The sequence below is a fragment of the Pan paniscus genome, chromosome 4 (genome assembly GCF_029289425.2).
Source record: "Pan paniscus chromosome 4, NHGRI_mPanPan1-v2.0_pri, whole genome shotgun sequence".
In the NCBI taxonomy this organism is placed as follows: Eukaryota; Metazoa; Chordata; class Mammalia; order Primates; family Hominidae; genus Pan; species Pan paniscus.
The window spans coordinates 7,428,152-7,446,970 of record NC_073253.2 but is presented as its reverse complement, the minus strand read 5'-3'; the positions used below and the strand labels follow the sequence as shown (position 1 = coordinate 7,446,970).

The 18,819-nt window shown below is 39.3% G+C and overlaps 1 long non-coding RNA gene across 1 annotated transcript in view; it reads right to left on the bottom strand.

The window, feature by feature from the left end:
- The window catches only part of LOC117980204 (uncharacterized), a 290,540-nt gene that overhangs the window by 29,999 nt on the left and 241,722 nt on the right, over positions 1-18,819 (bottom strand). Inside the window, exon 5 of the long non-coding RNA XR_008625312.2 lies at positions 11,182-11,292. This is a non-coding gene — a long non-coding RNA (uncharacterized LOC117980204). The remainder of the gene's footprint in view (positions 1-11,181; positions 11,293-18,819) is intronic.

The following is an 18,819-nucleotide window of genomic DNA, read 5'->3' as shown; positions in this document are numbered from 1 at the left end:
CTGCCCTCAGCTTGTTCCCTTTCATTGGGTGTCCTCTTATCAAGGAATGTGGCTCTGAGAAGGTCAGAAACTCTCAGGTGGTGTCACTACTTACTGACCATGTGACCTTGGGCAAGTCACTTCTCCTGGCCTCATTTCCTTATCCTAAAATGAGAATGGAAGGCTGGGCGCAGAGGCTCACACCTGTAATCCTAGCACTTTGGGAGGCCAAGGTGGGTGGATCACCTGAGGTCAGGAGTTCCAGACCAGCCTGGCCAACATGGTGAAACTCCATCTCTACTACAAATACAAAAATTAGCCAGGCGTGGTGGCAGATGCCTATAATCCCAGCTACTCGGGAGGCTGAGGCAGGAGAATCACTTGAACCTGGGAGGCGGAGGTTGTGGTGAGCCAAGATCATGGCATTGCACTCCAGCCTGGGCAACAGAGTGAGACTCCCTCACAAAAAAGAAAGAAAGAAAGAAAGAATGAAAACAGTGGCTGCCACATAGGATTTTTATGGGGATTAAGTAAAACCATGCTTAGAAAGCACTTGGCAGAGGCTGATACGTAGCACATTTTTTCAGCAAGTCGTTGCCTTATCTTTTTATTTATCATCACTGCAGTTGTCTTTTCTCAATTCGGCAACCATTTACTGAAAGGCAGCTTTCTACCATACAGCAGGCTAGCTTTTATTTCTTTAGCACATGTGATACCTGTCTAGTTGGTTTCTTCTCTGAGTCTCACAATTAATCCGCAGAGTCCTGCAAACCTTCAGAACAGGCAGGATATAACGTTTATTAGCACATTATCTCAACATTCATTTCAGCGTTATCCTTACCAACATTCATCTCTGGAGATTTGAAACCCCAAATGCATTATCAGTGCCTAAAAGTTATGAAGAGCTTACAACCAGGGGCCACTGAACGTGGGACTAGGTCTTTCACTTAGTAATTTCCCACTAAAGCACAATAGCATTAAAGGCATTTTATAATAAAAGGGGAAAAAGGCATTAAAAGCCCAGGTGTTATCTTTGGATTGATAATAGCTGTGAAGTATTAATTGATGTTTATTTCTATGCACCTATTATTATCCTAATGAATTTGAAAAAAGAAGGGCCATATCTGCTGTATACACTTGCTGAAGCTCTATTGGAAATGTGTCTCTATGGAGCCAATTTGCCTCTGTTTTATGTTTTCTGTGGATTCTGAAAGAGTTAATGTAACTTCTTCAGTAAAGCACAGTATGAACATTGGGAAAAATTGGAGCTACTCAATCCATCACTCAGTTCAAACTGTATGTTTCACTGATGAGAAAGCTATGTGTCAAGTGAAAAGCATGAGACAAATACAAATTGAGGCACATTCTGCAAAATACCTGACCAGTATTATGAAGGTCACCAAAACAAGGAAAGTCTGAAAACTTGTCACAACCAAGAAAATCCTGAGTAGCCATGATGACTAAGTGTAATGTGGTACCCTGAAGGGATCCAAGAACAGGAAAAGAAAGTCAGATAAAAAACTAAGGAATATGCATAAAGTGTAGACTCAAGTTAATAATGATGTATCAATATTGTTCCATTAATTGTGGCAAACAGATACCACACTAAAATAAGCTATTAATAATAAGAGAAACTTGGCCAGGTGCGGTGGCTCACGCCTGTAATCCCAGCACTTTGGGAGGCCGAGGCGGGTGGATCCATGAGGTCAGGAGTTTGAGACTAGCCTGGCCAACATAGTGAAACCCTGTCTCTACTAAAAATATGAAAAAAAAAAAAAGGCCAGGTGCGCTGGCTTATGCCTGTAATCCCAGTACTTTGGGAGGCCGAGGCGGGTGGATCACGAGGTCAGGAGATCAAGACCATCCTGGCTAACATGATGAAACCTCGCCTCTACTAAAAATACAAAAAATTAGCCGGGCTCGGTGGCCAGCGCCTGTAGTCCCAGCTACTCGGGAGGCTGAGGCATGAGAATGGCCTGAACCCAGGAGGTGGAGCTTGCAGTGAGCCGAGATGTCACCACTGTACTCCAGCCTGGGCAACAAAGTGAGACTCCGTCCCCCCCTGCCAAAAAAAAAAACAAAAATTAGCCAGGCATGGTGGCACATGTTTGTAGTCCCAGCTACTCAGGAGGCTGAGGCAGGAGAATTGCTTGAACCCAGGAGGCAGAGGTTGCAGTGAGCCGAGATCACGCCACTGCACTCCAGCCTGGGCAACAGAGCAAGACTCTGTCTCAAATAATAATGATAATAATAATAGAAACTCTATATCACCTTTGTTATTTTCCTATAAACCTAAAGCTATTCAGAAATAAAATGTTTATTTAAAAAAATATATAAAATGTTCATGATGGAAATACCAAAAGCAATGGCAACAAAAGTCAAAATTGACAAATGGGATCTAATTAAACTAAAGAGCTTCTGCACAGAAAAAGAAACTATCATCAGAGTGAACAGACAACCTACAGAATGGAAGAAAATTTTTGCAATCTATCTTTCTGACAATGGTCTAATATCCAGAGTCTACAAAGAACTTAGACAAATTTACAAGAAAAAACAACCCCATTAAAAAGTAGGCAAAGGACATAAGCAGACACTTCTCAAAAAAGACACTCTTGCAGCCAACAAACATATGAAAAAAACCTCAACATCACTGATCATTAGAGAAATGCAAAGCAAAACCATAATGAGATACCATCTCACTCCAGTCAGAATGACTATTGCAAAGTCAAGAAACAACAGATGCTGGCGAGGTTGTGGAGAAAAAAGGAACGCTTTTACAATGTTGGTGGGGATGTAAATTAGTTCAATCATTGTGGAAGACAGTGTGGCGACTCCTCAAAGATCTAGAAGCAGAAATACCATTTGACCCAGCAATCCCAGTACTGGGTATATACCCAAAGGAATATAAATCATTTTATTATAAAGACACAAGCATGCGTGTGTTCATTGCAGCACTATTCACAATAGCAAAGACATGGAATCAACCCAAATGCCCATCAGTGATAGACTGGATAAAGAAAAGGTGGTAACATACGCACCATGGAATACTATGCAGACATAGAAAAGAATGACACCATATCCTTGCAAAGGATATGAACTTTGCAAATGGATATGCATATGAATCCTTGCAAATGGATAGAACTGTTATCCTTAGTTTGCTAAGCATCCATGTCCTTTGTTATCCTCAGCAAACTAACACAGGAACAGAAGACCAAACACTGCATGTTCTCACTTGCAAGTGAGAGCTGAAAGATGAGAACACATGGACACATGGTAGGCAACAACACACACTGGGGCCTGTCAGGGGCGGGTGAAGGGAGGGAGAGCATCAGGAAGAATAGCTAATGGATGATGGATTTACACCTAGGTGACGGGTTGATTTGTGCAGCAAATCACCATGGCACACATTCACCTATGCAACAAACCTGAACATCCTGGACATGTACCCCTGAACTTAAAATAAAAGTTGAAGAAAAAAACATCTATGAAATTAAATGCAAACAAGTGAATTAGCTACTGAAATTAAAGAAAAAAATATGTTCATGAACATTTTTGAACTAAAGCTTATACTGTGGCTTTAATGTCAGGGATTCCCACAGGTTATAGTAACAGCACTTGTGGTCTGGACTACTGGAAAGGCTGTGAGCTAATTTCCATAGATGCGTGCCTCTCTGCATCTCACTGCACTCAGTAGTCAAACCATAGTAATTATAACTACTTCCTAGATTATATGTGAAGATTCAATTCACCACTGTGAACCTCCATGCATAGTGTCTGACACACAGTAGGTACTCAGTTAATATAAATTATCTTCTCATTCCCTTAACCTTTTTTCCAATATGGGATTAGTTGTGCTCTGGTTTTTATTTCTATCATAAGGACTTGATCAAAAATTACAAATTGTTTTGGCCGTTCTATGCATTGATTGTCCCATAGGAGATAATGCTCAAATGTTGAATCCTTATTGATTTTTAATCATCTGTGTACTGTCTGAAAACAAAGCTAGAAACTCTAAAACTAGAATGTTAAAAGGCTTAAAATCATCTGGTTGAGATGTTGCTTTTGCTTCTTGTTTTGGAGAGAAAATATTGAGGTAGAACTTGAAGTAACTATATGTTCCAAAAAAGACAGTGCTGTGTAGAAATAAATTAATCTACCTGCGTTTACAATTTTTCTGAATTAGGAAAGATAGGTAGAGAATGGAGAGAAACATACCTATTCCGATAATCTATAGCTCTCCCTTGAGGGACGTGGATGATTCAAATGGAATTTTACTTACTCGTTTAAGCAACTAACTTTTCTTTTAACTTTTATTTTAGGCTTAGAGGTACATGTGCAGGCTTGTTATATGGGTGCATTGCGTGTCATGGGGGTTTGGTGTGCAGGTTATTTTGTCACCCAGGTAATAAGCACAGTACTCGATAGGTGGTTTTTCGATCCTTACCTTCCTCCCACCCTCCACCCTCAAGTAGGCGTTGGTGTCTGTTGTTCCTTTCTTTGCATCCACGTGTACTCAATGTTTAGCTCCCACTGATAATTGAGAACATGCAGTTAGGTTTTCTGTTCCTATGTTAGCTCATTAAGCAACTAACTTCCAACAACCCACTAGATGTGAAGTTCCTTGCTTGATGCCAAAGATAGAGGCAAAGGTGATCTCAGCTATGGAGCTGCTCACAAGGTGATCTAGTAGATTCTACATGGTAAGACTTGATCCTTGGCCAAGGTTGGGGGTCAGGGAAGTGCTTGACAGTTCGCAGTTCTGCTGGGTTTTAAAGGCTGTCTTGAAGGAAACTGGGCATATGAGGAGGATGCAGGTTTAACTCCAAAGCCCATTCCCCCAATTCCCCCAACTGCAGACTGCTGCTGGCAGAAGTATAGAATGTAAAGGGATGGCTGGCAGATGAAGCCCAAGAGCAGGCAGTGGCCAGGGCTTCAGTTCAGAATCACTCAGTTTGGGAGTTAAGAGAAGAGTCTTATGCCCACGATTCCAGTGTAGACAGAACTCTGTGACTGAAGGGTGGGGGATGAACTGAAGCGGGCTGATTGGAAGCAGGGTGTGAAGACTCTTGATAAATCTCAGGTAATAAGCAATGATAAATTAAATAACATAATGGCCAAAAGAAGAAAACCCAAGCCTGTGTTGGCATTGATGACTTGGTGACCAACTGAATATGGAACCAATTCATCCATATTGAAAGAATGAATTCATATTGAATAATACGGAAAATTAATATTAGATAATAATCTTTCTCAAGAAATTCACATTTCATCAATTATATTAACATATTTCTGACATTCTATTAATGTTTCATGCATTAGAAAGTGCGTGTACATATGTGGCCTTATTCATTTTCAAAACAGCATTTTGAGATAGGATATCTCCCAGGTTTCTGACTCAGGCTACTGAGACAGAGTGAAATTATCAACATAGGAAATGGAACAGGTGTGGAGGGGAGGATGATTATGAGAGCTTCAAATATGAAAATGCTGAGCTTGAAAAACCTGTGAGATGTCTGAGATACAATTGAACATACAGGCAAAAAGAAAGCAGTAACTCTCAAGAAGGTGATAGTGATGGCAATAAATGCCATTTGAATTGGGGGGAAAATATCAGGGAAGGTGCTGATAGTGAAAAACTTATTTATGGTGATTTCTTTCTTAAATAAGAGGAAGTGAAATGAATTTCAATAAAATATTGGCTGTAAGAATGTAGACCAAGAAAGCATTATTTAAGAAACAGTTGAGAAAGAGGAATCTGGGACCACTAGTGGAGAGGTGGTACTTAAAGTGCAGGTGGGAATCTGTTTGTTCACAGGAAGTACAGTAGTTTCATGGGAAAATAATTAGTCTGTATCTTTGGCCTGTTTGCCATGCATTTGAAAAATGCATAGGACTGGTTTTAGAGAATTTGCTTCAAACCGAACAGTAAAACTACGATGCAGAAAGCAGATTGAAAATGTTCTGGCCAGGCACGGTGGCTCACACCTGTAATCTCAGCACTTTGGCAGGCCGAGGTGGGTGGATCACCTGAGGTCAGGTGTTCGAGACCAGCCTGGCCAACATGGTGAAATGCCGCCTCTACTAAAAATACAAAAATTAGCTGGGCATGATGGCGCATGCCTGTAATACCAGCTACTCGGGAGGCTGAAGCAGGAGTATCACTTGAACCGGGGAGGCGGAGATTGCAGTGAGCCAATATCATGCCACTGCACTCCAGCCTGGGTGACAAGAGCAAAACTCCATCTGGAAAAAAAAAAAAAAAGGAAATGTTCTGAGATGTCAAGATTTATCCTGTTCATCCTCAGTGATCCTCTCCCTGCAAGCTGCCAGGCCTTGTCCACTGACGATGGGCAGCAAGAAACAAGATGTGCAGGAGTTTCCATCTGAGCCTCTACCACGCAGGAGAGTTGAGATTAGATTTCTAGGATGAGTCAACATTGATTACAAGCAGAAGCAACACTCCACAAAATTCATGTTCAATGAAAACAAAAGCAAGAATATAGCAATAAAATAGAATGTTGTGTTCATTCAACTATTAGAAAACTTTATAAAGGTATTATGGAAAAAAGCATGTGACAGAAAACCCAAAATAACAGTGGCTTAACAGTGGCTTATGGGGCTGTGCATCATGATTGTCAGGACCTCAGGCTCCAGCCATGGAATTGCTCCATCATCTTGAACATGTGGCTTCTACCTCCTGGCCTCTGGTGTTCCAGCCATCTCACACACATTTAGGCAGAGGGAAAGAGGCAAGATACCTACTGAACTTGGACAGGAGACGTTCCCCTCCACCTACTGCTCAGATCCTAACCACATGGCAAGGTCTAGCTGCAAGGAAGATTGGGAAATGCAGTCTTTCCTCTAAATGGCCATGCACCCAGCTAAAAATTGAGAGTTTTATCACCAGGAAGGAATGGGGAGAATGTGTATTAGGAGCGTGATCATTGTCTACCACACCATGCTCCTTAAGAATGGGGGGGTCAGATTTGACAAAGTGTTGAGATATAGACAGACAGACAGGCAGACATATAGACACATACACACACATCCGTATATTATATTCCATCCAAATACTACATATTCAGCCTCTATGATGTACCAGGCATGTTTGTAGACAATAAGGAAGCAGCAGTGAACAAAACAGAAAAGAAAACAACTTTGTCCTCATATAACTTGAATTTTAATGAGAGATTGCTCTATTTTTATCCTCAGGATTAGGCCAACATTTATTCACAACTGAGACAAGGGGTGCACAAACCTTGTCTTTTTGTGGTTGAACTAAGAAGAAGATAAGGTTGACAATCCCAAGGTCAGTCAGAATAACTTGCATCTAACACACAACTTCATTGGAGAAGAATAATACTTTCCCAAAACAATGTAAAGGTGAGCCTCTCCAATCCCAGCATGGGATGCCTTCAAATCCTGTATCTGTTGAACTTTTAGCCACAAAACAGAGAGGTAGCAGGGTTCAGAATCTCCCTTGTGTCCTCTGTCATGCTACTAGTTGGTGTGTGCCATTATGGAGTTCTTTGGTCTTGCGTGCCATGAAATTATTTAAGGTGAGAATGGTCCCTTTGGGGCTCGCCATGTAACATGGGGTCATCAGGTGCTGCTTCTTGGCCCACAATGGGTAGAATAGGGTGTAATTTTGAACTACTCTGGAAAGAAGAGGGAGGGGTCAAGCTTTAGATATAATATCAGGAGTTCATCTGTCCCTCTTGTGTCTGTCACTAATTACAGGTCCATGAATTTTCCATTCTTCAGTCTAAGAAATGATGAGAAGCAATGTGGAATAATGGAAACTTTGGTTTGCTATATTTTTGTGAGCCAGTTATATACATTATTTGAAATGTAATTTTATCATCTATAATTTTAAAAAGAAAAAATAATATTTCTTACCTCAAAATGCTGTTTTGAAAATGAGTAAAGTCACATATATACACACACTTTCTAATCTGTAAAACATTAATAACATGTCAGGAATATGTTAACATTATTAATGAAATGCAAATGTCTTGAGAAAGATTATTAGACTAAGATTTTATAAGTAATGTTCACCATAATTTATCTTTTTAGAAAAGATAATCATTCAAAGGGTTTTTATTTTTAGTAGGCGTTTAGATAAGCTTAGTTGACCTTTTCCCAAATCTTGACAATTAGTGATGAAACAAGATATTCCCTGTGAGGAGAACACAGGGTGTACTTTGCTGCCCTAATAAGACAAACAGGAAAGCCAATACCGGGTAGATTGCTGTGAAGGCAATTAAACTTTGAAAAGGGTGACAGTGCAACCTTTGACCAAGCAAACAGCAATCTCTGTACCAAGTAGTGCTTTGATTTGCCACCAGTCCTTTTATTTTCACCTGTGAAAGAGCTGAAGTTGTTTTTGCTGGATACATTTCCTATTTCTCCAGAATAAAGTTTATTTTTGAGTTAGATATTCCAAAGCCATCAGGTTGCGGTCATCTTTTACATTTGTAGAGTGTTCTGGTGGCTGCCGTGACTAAGCTAGAAATCTTGTTGAAACATGTGTTGTATTTTTACAGATACAACAGACTGTTACCCCAACATGAGGGGTAGGCTGGAGAAAGGGGATGCAAAGGTTAGTGGATGGCAGCAGACAGAAAATCCCGAAAAGAATGGCTGGGAGAAAATAACAGAGACCTAGCAATGCAAAGTTATTCAAAGCCAGAGAGACGATGATTCTGACCTGTTTTTAGAAGGAACAGTGTTGGCCTTCTATTGCAATTGTTGGTTGCTTGCTTTGATGTTTTCTTTTAAAAGGGTGACACCATTTCCTTAGAAGACCAGCCCAAAGTTCTGTTGATCTTAGCATATTATACTGATTTTTTTTCAAGAAAAAATAAAAATTGGGTTAGGCAAAATGACAAGACAACAAAATGTCTTGCTGGTTAAAGTATCACCAGGAGATCAGAGAACTAGAAAACTCATTAATAATTCCTGGAAGATGGGAGAGTTATCTGTCAAGAGAGAAAGAATTCAGAAACATCTGCCATGAAAAGGTCCCAGACAGGCCTATATGATTTACTAAACATTCTTGATTCCAGAACCTCAGGAAAGACATACCTCAGGGAGATGAGTGAGGCTGTGAAAGGGAGAAGTCGGGCCCTGGGACATCCTGCAGCTGCCAGGCAATCATCTGAGAGTGATGGTGAGATGGACTCTCCAAGCCCAGGGTGAGGACCCCTCCAAGGATGTCCCTGTTGGCACCCTAGCCCTCTGGAGGACCCTGGGGGCTTCAGGGCCAATGAGCTTCCTGTTATTAAGCGGCCCTCCCATGGAGCGTCTATAGGAACAGCCCCTCAGTCTTCCCCTAATTGGAGTTCTACCTCTCAGCACTCCAGAGACATCCTCAGTAGAAATGGAAAAGGGTTTGGCCCTAGAGCACAACTTGAGGGAGCTAAGTCTTCCCCACTACACAATCAGATTTCCACATTTGGTGGAGATGATTCTGCCTTTTCTTTAGATTATAATGTTCTGAAGTCTAAAGAGCTCGTTGTGCAGGATGCATTATTACAAAGAAAGGAAATGCTGCCCAGAGAGAAATCAATTTAAAAGGAATTATCCTCTCTATGAAATGTGCCAGAAGGCGGCAGTGGGAAGTGGGCAGATAGGAGATTAGAGGGACTTGAACATTAACTTAGCCCTCTAGATGTAATACTTTTTAAATGCGTTTAATACCATTTACAAAGGGAAATACACAATTGTCCTGGGCTTTCCTTTTAAGATTTGGTCCTTAGGATGCCAAGTGTCTCCTATGACTCTCATGACCCCTGCAACATGTCACCGTAGCCCCTCTGTTGTCATCCTCCCATGTGTTGCCATATTTTCTTTTACATTTTACACCAAATATTCCAATGAAACTGTGATCACAGAGCCACCATTTCCTGTCTCAGGAATAGCTGCTGATGGAGTTCTGCCCACCCAAAGGTTATCACACACCACGAGGCAAGCCATTTTCTCTGAAGCTATGGTAAAGTTAAATTAGTTCATAAGATAAGGAGAACATGTATTCAAATAGTTTGGAAAATGTACTCAACATGATTTTTATTAAATGAATCCAGATCTCAAAATTCAAAATTATGAGTAGACTCAAATTAATGTTTTCCCACTAAATACTACTATCAATATTTTATTTTATTTTATATTTTTCATTTATTAACAGACAGGCTCTTGCTCTGTCACCCAGGCTGAAGTACAGTGGTACAATCATTGCTCACTGCAGCCTCAAACTTCTGGGCCCAACTCATCCTTCTGCCTCAGCCCCCTGAGTAGCTGAGATTACAGACTTGCACCGCCATGCCCAGCTGTTTTTTATTATTATTATTTTTGGTAGAAAGAGGGTCTGGCTCTATTGCCCAGGCTGCTCTCAAACTCCTGGCCTCAAGTGATGCTCCTGCCTCAGCCTTCCAAAGTGCTGGCATTATAAGTGTAAGCCACTGTGCCTGGTCAACTGTGCATACTTTAAAACTAGTTTTTGTACTTTAGTGATTCATATCTCAAGGAAAGGGGCATATTTCAATGTGGAGAAGTGAGATAGAGAGGAAGGTGGTATGAAATAACAGTGGAGTTGTGGCTTTACAAGCTACCTCGAGTTTTTAAGATTTCTCTGTGTGACTTTTTTATTGTTTTATCAAGTTAAGCACAGAAGCCTACTAAGTAATCATAATCCTCCAGTTATAGGGTGTCAAAGAGCACAGAGACTCAGTGACTCAGAAGAGAAGACAGAAGCCTGGGGAAGTGCACTTCAGCTGCTTGGAGGACAAGGCACATTTATCCTTTGCTTGTCCTCAACTTGTTGTGCTAATGAACTGTTATCAGTATTGACCTTACGTATTGAGTTTTCCATCTTCTGTTTTTATTAAGCACCCATTGGAAAGTAATTGCTGCAGGCACCCGCCACAGAGGCAACTTATGTGATTCATACCCAGTGGACTTTTTTTCTTTCCTATTCAACATAACAAGAGAGCTTCTAGTTATGTTGTCTTTTCTGACCCTAACATTTTACTTGAGTCTTAGCAAGCTTTAGATTAGTATTACATGTAAACAATATGAAATAATTTTGTGTCCAAGATCTTGACACACATTCTTGTAATTGTCTATTTGTTCTTCCTCTATAGTGGCTACTAATACCAGCAGGGATAAGTCAGGCAAACAGAGGTAGATAACCAAATATTTTACCTTACTAGGCAAACATTCTTCCTCTTCAGGCATAGATATTGATAGAGACCAGTTGTGCAGTCAAACACGATCACATGATATTCTGTTTTCTAGTGACCTGACTCTTCATATCTATGGGAGAGATGAAGGAAATAAAAGAAAATGACGTTCACTTCATTTCCTGGTTGCTTTAGATCCACATAATCATGGTGCAACAACAAGAAAATGGGTAACAACATGAATGTCATTTGTGATCTGCTAATAGGATAATTTTATTAACCAAATTATGTAATGCCATAAGAAAGATAAAAACTTAGACTGGATGTCAGGAAATGTTTCTTGTTAATAGGAAATATTTGATTAATAGAAATGCTCTCTGGAGAATGGATAGAAAGAAGTTCTACCACTCAGGACATTTCAAATTAGATTCTAAGCCAGAAAAAATGGAAGCTGAGCTTTGTTTACATCAAATATCTCTTGGGCTTTCCTCATCCAGACCATCCAATATATGAGTGAGAATATTCTATGTTAATCTGGGCAACACTGTACAGTAAGCAGGTTGTTGATGGCAATATTCTTCTAATACTAACTGCACTTTCCAATTTCTGAATGAAGGCCATCTTTGCAACACAATTCAAAAGGAACGTTTTTTTTATTTAAAAATATATATTTTATAATGAAATATTTCAAACATGCAGACAAGTATAGAGAATAATATAATAAAAATCCATGGACCCATAACACAATTTTATCAAATCTTAACATTGCACTTTAGGTGTGTGTGTGTGTATGTGTGCTTTAAAGAAATAAATCTCATAGTTAATGGGTGCAGCACACCAACATGGCACATGTATACATATGTAACAAACCTGCACGTTGTGCACATGTACCCTAAAACTTAAAGTATAATAAAAGGAATGGTTTCACTGAATCTAGGAAAATAAAAGGATTTACAATATACTTTGGCTTAAGACCTGGGCCTTTTCTTATATCCTTTACATATGTCCATCATGGTTTTGAAGTTGACCTGTGAGGCAAGATTTCCTCTTTTCCATAAAGACTTTCAGTCAGCTTCTGAGAGTGTACGGGTAATCTCTTTCAGGATTTAAAAAGCCATCACTTACTGAACACATCAGTGCGCAGCTGTTTTGCTCTTATGCGTTGATGTGCAGCACTCTTTACATAGAAAGGCTCATTGGATGGCAGCGCCCACTCTGTGAGATGCGTAGCAGGCCTATTTGTTTAACTTTCCACTTTAATCCTTATGTGAGTTCTTGAATATATTCTTATGGTTAAATATTTAAACAAGGAAGAAATGCAAAATAAAAAGTTAAAGTCTTTTCTCTCACACACTTACCATCCACACTGCAGATAGGTATATATCGTTTCAGAACCTATTCTTTTAATAACTCACACATACACTTATGTGCACAGGCAACATGCTTTTAACTTAAATAGAATCATTCTATTTTTATTGTTCTGTATCTTTCTATTTTCCATTAACAGTGTATCCTTGAGATTTTTTCCAGACTAAAACATATGGATCTATGTCATTCTTTAAAAATACTACATAGTCTTCAAAATATTGGCATTATTTATATAGTCATTTCTTAAATTAACAGACATTTCTAATTTTTCACTTGTACAAAGAATGTTGTAATGAATATTCTTGTTTCTGTATTTTATGCATGAGAATGAACATTGTATAACACTATATAGCATTTCCTATATGCCAGGCATTGTTCTTTGCATTTTGCAAATATTATCTTATTTATTCCTTACAACATCCTTATGGTGCAGATACTGTTATCATCCCTAGGTGAGTAAACTGACACAGGAAGAGGCTAATTTTACCTTCCCACAATGGTAGCTGGGCTGTAAACCCAAGCATACTAGTACAGAATGTAGGCTTCTCAGGTTCTGCTATATCTCCAGTAAAGCAATATTTTTTAGTATTTGTTGCTCCCACAATTGGGACCCTTTTTCCACTAAATATTCTAATTGGCTATTACTGGTTTATTTGAAAACTATTTTCAAATATCAATATTTTAGTGAATATTTGCATTAAACTTACTCATATGACTTAATCATTTTGGTTGATTGCTATGATTTGTTTTAAAAAGGTTCATTGAGATATAAATTACACATACTGTAAAATTTGCCTGTTTACACAATTGATAACTTTTAGTAAATTTACCAAGGTGTGCAACTAGTAGTATTAACTAATTTTAGAACATTTTTATAACTCTGGTAAGATCTCTCTTGCCTCTTTATATAGTGAATTCATTCCTGTCTTCAACCCCAAGCAGCCCCCAGTGTACTTTATGTCTCTATAGATTTGCCTTTTCTGAACATTTCGTTTATATGTAATCATATAATATGTAGCCTTTTCTTTTTTTTTCTTTTTTTAATTTAATTTTATTATTATAATACTTTAAAGTTTTAGGGTACATGTGCACAATGTGCAGGTTAGTTACATATGTATACATGTGCAATGCTGGTGTGCTGCACCCATTAACTCGTCATTTAGCATTAGGTATATCTCCTAAAATTATCCCTCCCCCCTCCCCCCACCCCACAACAGTCCCCAGAGTGTGATGTTCCCCTTCCTGTGTCCATGTGTTCTCATTGTTCAATTCCCACCTATGAGTGAGAATATGCGGTGTTTGGTTTTTGGTTCTTGTGATAGTTTACTGAGAATGATGATTTCCAATTTCATCCATGTCCCTACAAAGGACATGAACTCATCATTTTTTATGGCTGCATAGTATTCCATGGTGTATATGTGCCACATTTTCTTAATCCAGTCTATCATTGTTGGACATTTGGGTTGGATCCAAGTCTTTGCTATTGTGAATAGTGCCGCAATAAACATAGGTGTGCATGTGTCTTTATAGCAGCATGATTTATAGTCCTTTGGGTATATACCCAGTAATGGGATGGCTGGGTCAAATGGTATTTCTAGTTCTAGATCCCTGAGGAATCGCCACACTGACTTCTACAATGGTTGAACTAGTTTACAGTCCCAACAACAGTGTAAAAGTGTTCCTATTTCTCCACATCCTCTCCAGCACCTGTTGTTTCCTGACTTTTTAATGATTGCCATTCTAACTGGTGTGAGATGGTATCTCATTGTGGTTTTGATTTGCATTTCTCTGATGGCCAGTGATGGTGAGCATTTTTTCATGTGTTTTTTGGCTGCATAAATGTCTTCTTTTGAGAAGTATCTGTTCATGTCCTTCGCCCACTTTTTAATGGGGTTGTTTTTTTCTTATAAATTTGTATGAGTTCATTGTAGATTCTGGATATTAGCCCTTTGTCAGATGAGTAGGTTGTGAAAATTTTCTTCCATTGTGTAGGTTGCCTGTTCACTCTGATGGTAGTTTCTTTTGCTGTGCAGAAGCTCTTTAGTTTAATTAGATCCCATTTGTCAATTTTGGCTTTTGTTGCCATTGCTTTTGGTGTTTTAAACATGAAGTCCTTGCTCATGCCTATGTCCTGAATGGTAATGCCTAGGTTTTCTTCTAGGGTTTTTATGGTTTTAGGTCTAACGTTTAAGTCTTTAATCCATCTTGAATTAATTTTTGTATAAGGTGTAAGGAAGGGATCCAGTTTCAGCTTTCTACATATGGCTAGCCAGTTTTCCCAGCACCATTTATTAAATAGGGAATCCTTTCCCCATTGCTTGTTTTTCTCAGGTTTGTCAAAGATCAGATAGTTGTAGATATGCAGCATTATTTCTGAGGGCTCTGTTCTCTTCCATTGATCTATATCTCTGTTTTGGTACCAGTACCATGCTGTTTTGGTTACTGTAGCCTTGTAGTATAGTTTGAAGTCAGGTAGCGTGATGACTCCAGCTTTGTTCTTTTGGATTAGGATTGACTTGGCAATGCGGGCTCTTTTTTGGTTCCATATGAACTTTAAAGTAGTTTTTCCCAATTCTGTGAAGAAAGTCATTGGTAGCTTGATGGGGATGGCATTGAATCTATAAATTACCTTGGGCAGTATGGCCATTTTCACGATATTGATTCTTCCTACCCATGAGCATGGAATGTTCTTCCATTTGTTTGTATCCTCTTTTATTTCCTTGAGCAGTGGTTTGTAGTTCTCCTTGAAGAGGTCCTTCACATCCCTTGTAAGTTGGATTCCTAGGTATTTTATTCTCTTTGAAGCAATTGTGAATGGGAGTTCACTCATGATTTGGCTCTCTGTTTGTCTGTTGTTGGTGTATAAGAATGCTTGTGATTTTTGTACGCTGATTTTGTATCCTGAGGCTTTGCTGAAGTTGCTTATCAGCTTAAGGAGATTTTGGGCTGAGACAATGGGGTTTTCTAGATATACAGTCATGTCATCTGCAAACAGGGACAATTTGACTTCCTCTTTTCCTAATTGAATACCCTTTATTTCCTTTTCCTGCCTAATTGCCCTGGCCAGAATTTCCAACACTATGTTGAATAGGAGTGGTGAGAGAGGGCATCCCTGTCTTGTGCCAGTTTTCAAAGGGAATGCTTCCAGTTTTTGCCCATTCAGTATGATACTGGCTGTGGGTTTGTCATAGATAGCTCTTATTATTTTGAGATATGTCCCATCAATACCTAATTTATTGAGAGTTTTCAGCATGAAGGGCTGTTGAATTTTGTCAAAGGCCTTTTCTGCATCTGTTGAGATAATCATGTGGTTTTTGTCTTTGGTTCTGTTTATATGCTGGATTACACTTATTGATTTGCATATATTGTACCAGCGTTGCATCCCAGGGATGAAGCCCACTTGATCATGGTGGATAAGCTTTTTGATGTGCTGCTGGATTCGGTTTGCCAGTATTTTATTGAGGATTTTTGCATCAATATTCACCAAGGATATTGGTCTAAAATTCTCTTTTTTGGTTGTGTCTCTGCCTGGCTTTGGTATCAGGATGATGCTGGCCTCATAAAATGAGTTAGGGAGGATTCCCTCTTTTTCTATTGATTGGAATAGTTTCAGAAGGAATGGTACCAGTTCCTCCTTGTACCTCTGGTAGAATTCGGCTGTGAATCCATCTGGTCCTGGACTCTTTTTTGGTTGGTAAGCTATTGATTATTGCCACAATTTCAGAGCCTGTTATTGGTCTATTCAGAGATTCAACTTCTTCCTGGTTTAGTCTTGGGAGGGCATATGTGTCGAGGAATTTATCCATTTCTTCTAGATTTTGTAGTTTATTTGCATAGAGGTGTTTGTAGTATTCTCTGATGATAGATTGTATTTCTGTGGGATCGGTGGTGATATCCCCTTTGTCATTTTTTATTGCGTCTATTTGATTCTTCTCTCTTTTCTTCTTTATCAGTCTTGCTAGCAGTCTATCAATTTTGTTGATCTTTTCAAAAAACCAGCTCCTGGATTCATTAATTTTTTGAAGGGTTTTTTGTGTCTCTATTTCCTTCAGTTCTGGTCTGATTTTAGTTATTTCTTGCCTTCCGCTAGCTTTTGAATGTGTTTGCTCTTGCTTGTCTAGTTCTTTTAATTGTGATGTTAGGGTGTCAATTTTGGATCTTTCCTGCTTTCTCTTGTGGGCATTTAGTGCTATAAATTTCCCTCTACACACTGCTTTGAATGCATCCCAGAGATTCTGGTATGTTGTGTCTTTGTTCTCATTGGTTTCAAAGAACATCTTTATTTCTGCCTTCATTTCGTTATGTACCCAGTAGTGATTCAGGAGCAGGTTGTTCAGTTTCCATGTAGTTGAGTGGTTTTGAGTAAGTTTCTTAATCCTGAGTTCTAGTTTGATTGCACTGTGGTCTGAGAGACAATTTGTTATAATTTCTGATCTTTTACATTTGCTGAGGAGAGCTTTACTTCCAACTATGTGGTCAATTTTGGAATAGGTGTGGTGTGGTGCTGAAAAAAATGTATATTCTGTTGATTTGGGGTGGAGAGTTCTGTAGATGTCTATTAGGTCCACTTGATGCAGAGCTGAGTTCAATTCCTGGGTATCCTTGTTGACTTTCTGTCTCGTTGATCTGTCTAATGTTGACAGTGGGGTGTTAAAGTCTCCCATTATTATTGTGTGGGAGTCTAAGTCTCTTTGTAGATCACTCAGGACTTGCTTTATGAATCTGAGTGCTCCTGTATTGGGTGCATATATATTTAGGATAGTTAGCTCTTCTTGTTGAATTGATCCCTTTACCATTATGTAATGGCCTTCTTTGTCTCTTTTGATCTTTGTTGGTTTAAAGTCTGTTTTATCAGAGAGTAGGATTGCAACCCCTGCCTTTTTTTGTTTTCCATCTGCTTGGTAGATCTTCCTCCATCCTTTTATTTTGAGCCTATGTGTGTCTCTGCACGTGAGATGGGTTTCCTGAATACAGCACGCTGATGGGTCTTGACTCTTTATCCAATTTGCCAGTCTGTGTCTTTTAAGTGGAGCATTTAGTCCATTTACATTTAAAGTTAATATTGTTATGTGTGAATTTGATCGTGTCATTATGATGTTAGCTGGTTATTTTGCTCGTTAGTTGATGCAGTTTCTTCCTAGTCTCGATGGCCTTTACAATTTGGCATGATTTTGCAGTGGCTGGTACCAGTTGTTCCTTTCCACGTTTAGTGCTTCCTTCAGGAGCTCTTTTAGGGCAGGCCTGGTGGTGACAAAATCTCTCAGCATTTGCTTGTCTGTAAAGTATTTTATTTCTCTTTCACTTATGAAGCTTAGTTTGGCTGGATATGAAATTCTGGGTTGAAAATTCTTTTCTTTAAGAATGTTGAATATTGGCCCCCACTCTCTTCTGGCTTGTAGAGTTTCTGCCGAGAGAGCCGCTGTTAGTCTGATGGGCTTCCCTTTGTGGCTAGCCTGACCTTTCTCTCTGGCTGCCCTTAACATTTTTTCCTTCATTTCAACTTTGGTGAGTCTGACAATTATGTGTCTTGGAGTTCCTCTTCTCGAGGAGTATCTTTGTGGCGTTCTCTGTATTTCCTGAATCTGAATGTTGGCCTGCCTTGCTAGATTGGGGAAGTTCTCCTGGATAATATCCTGCAGAGTGTTTTCCAACTTGCTTCTGTTCTCCCCGTCACTTTCAGGTACGCCAATCAGACGTAGATTTGGTCTTTTCACATAGTCCCATATTTCTTGGAGGCTTTGTTCATTTCTTTTTATTCTTTTTTCTCTAAACTTCCCTTCTCACTTCATTTCATTCATCTTCCATCGCTGATACCCTTTCTTCCAGTTGATCTCATCAGCTCCTGAGGCTTCTGCATTCTTCATGTTGTTCTCGAGTCTTGCTTTCAGCTCCATCAGCTCCTTTAAGCACTTCTCTGTATTGGTTATTCTAGTTATACATTCTTCTAAATTTTTTTCAAAGTTTTCAACTTCTTTGCCTTTGGTTTGAATTTCCTCCTGTAGCTCGGAGTAGTTTGATCATCTGAAGCCTTCTTCTCTCAATTCGTCAAAGTCATTCTCCATCCAGTTTTGTTCCATTGCTGGTGAGGAGCTGCATTCCTTTGGAGGAGGAGAGGCGCTCTGCTTTTTAGAGTTTCCAGTTTTTCTGCTTTGTTTTTTCCCCATCTTTGTGGTTTTATCTACTTTTGGTCTTTGATGACGGTGATGTACAGATGGGTTTTTGGTGTGGATGTCCTTTCTGTTTGTTAGTTTTCCTTCTAACAGAGAGGACCCTCAGCTGCAGGTCTGTTGGA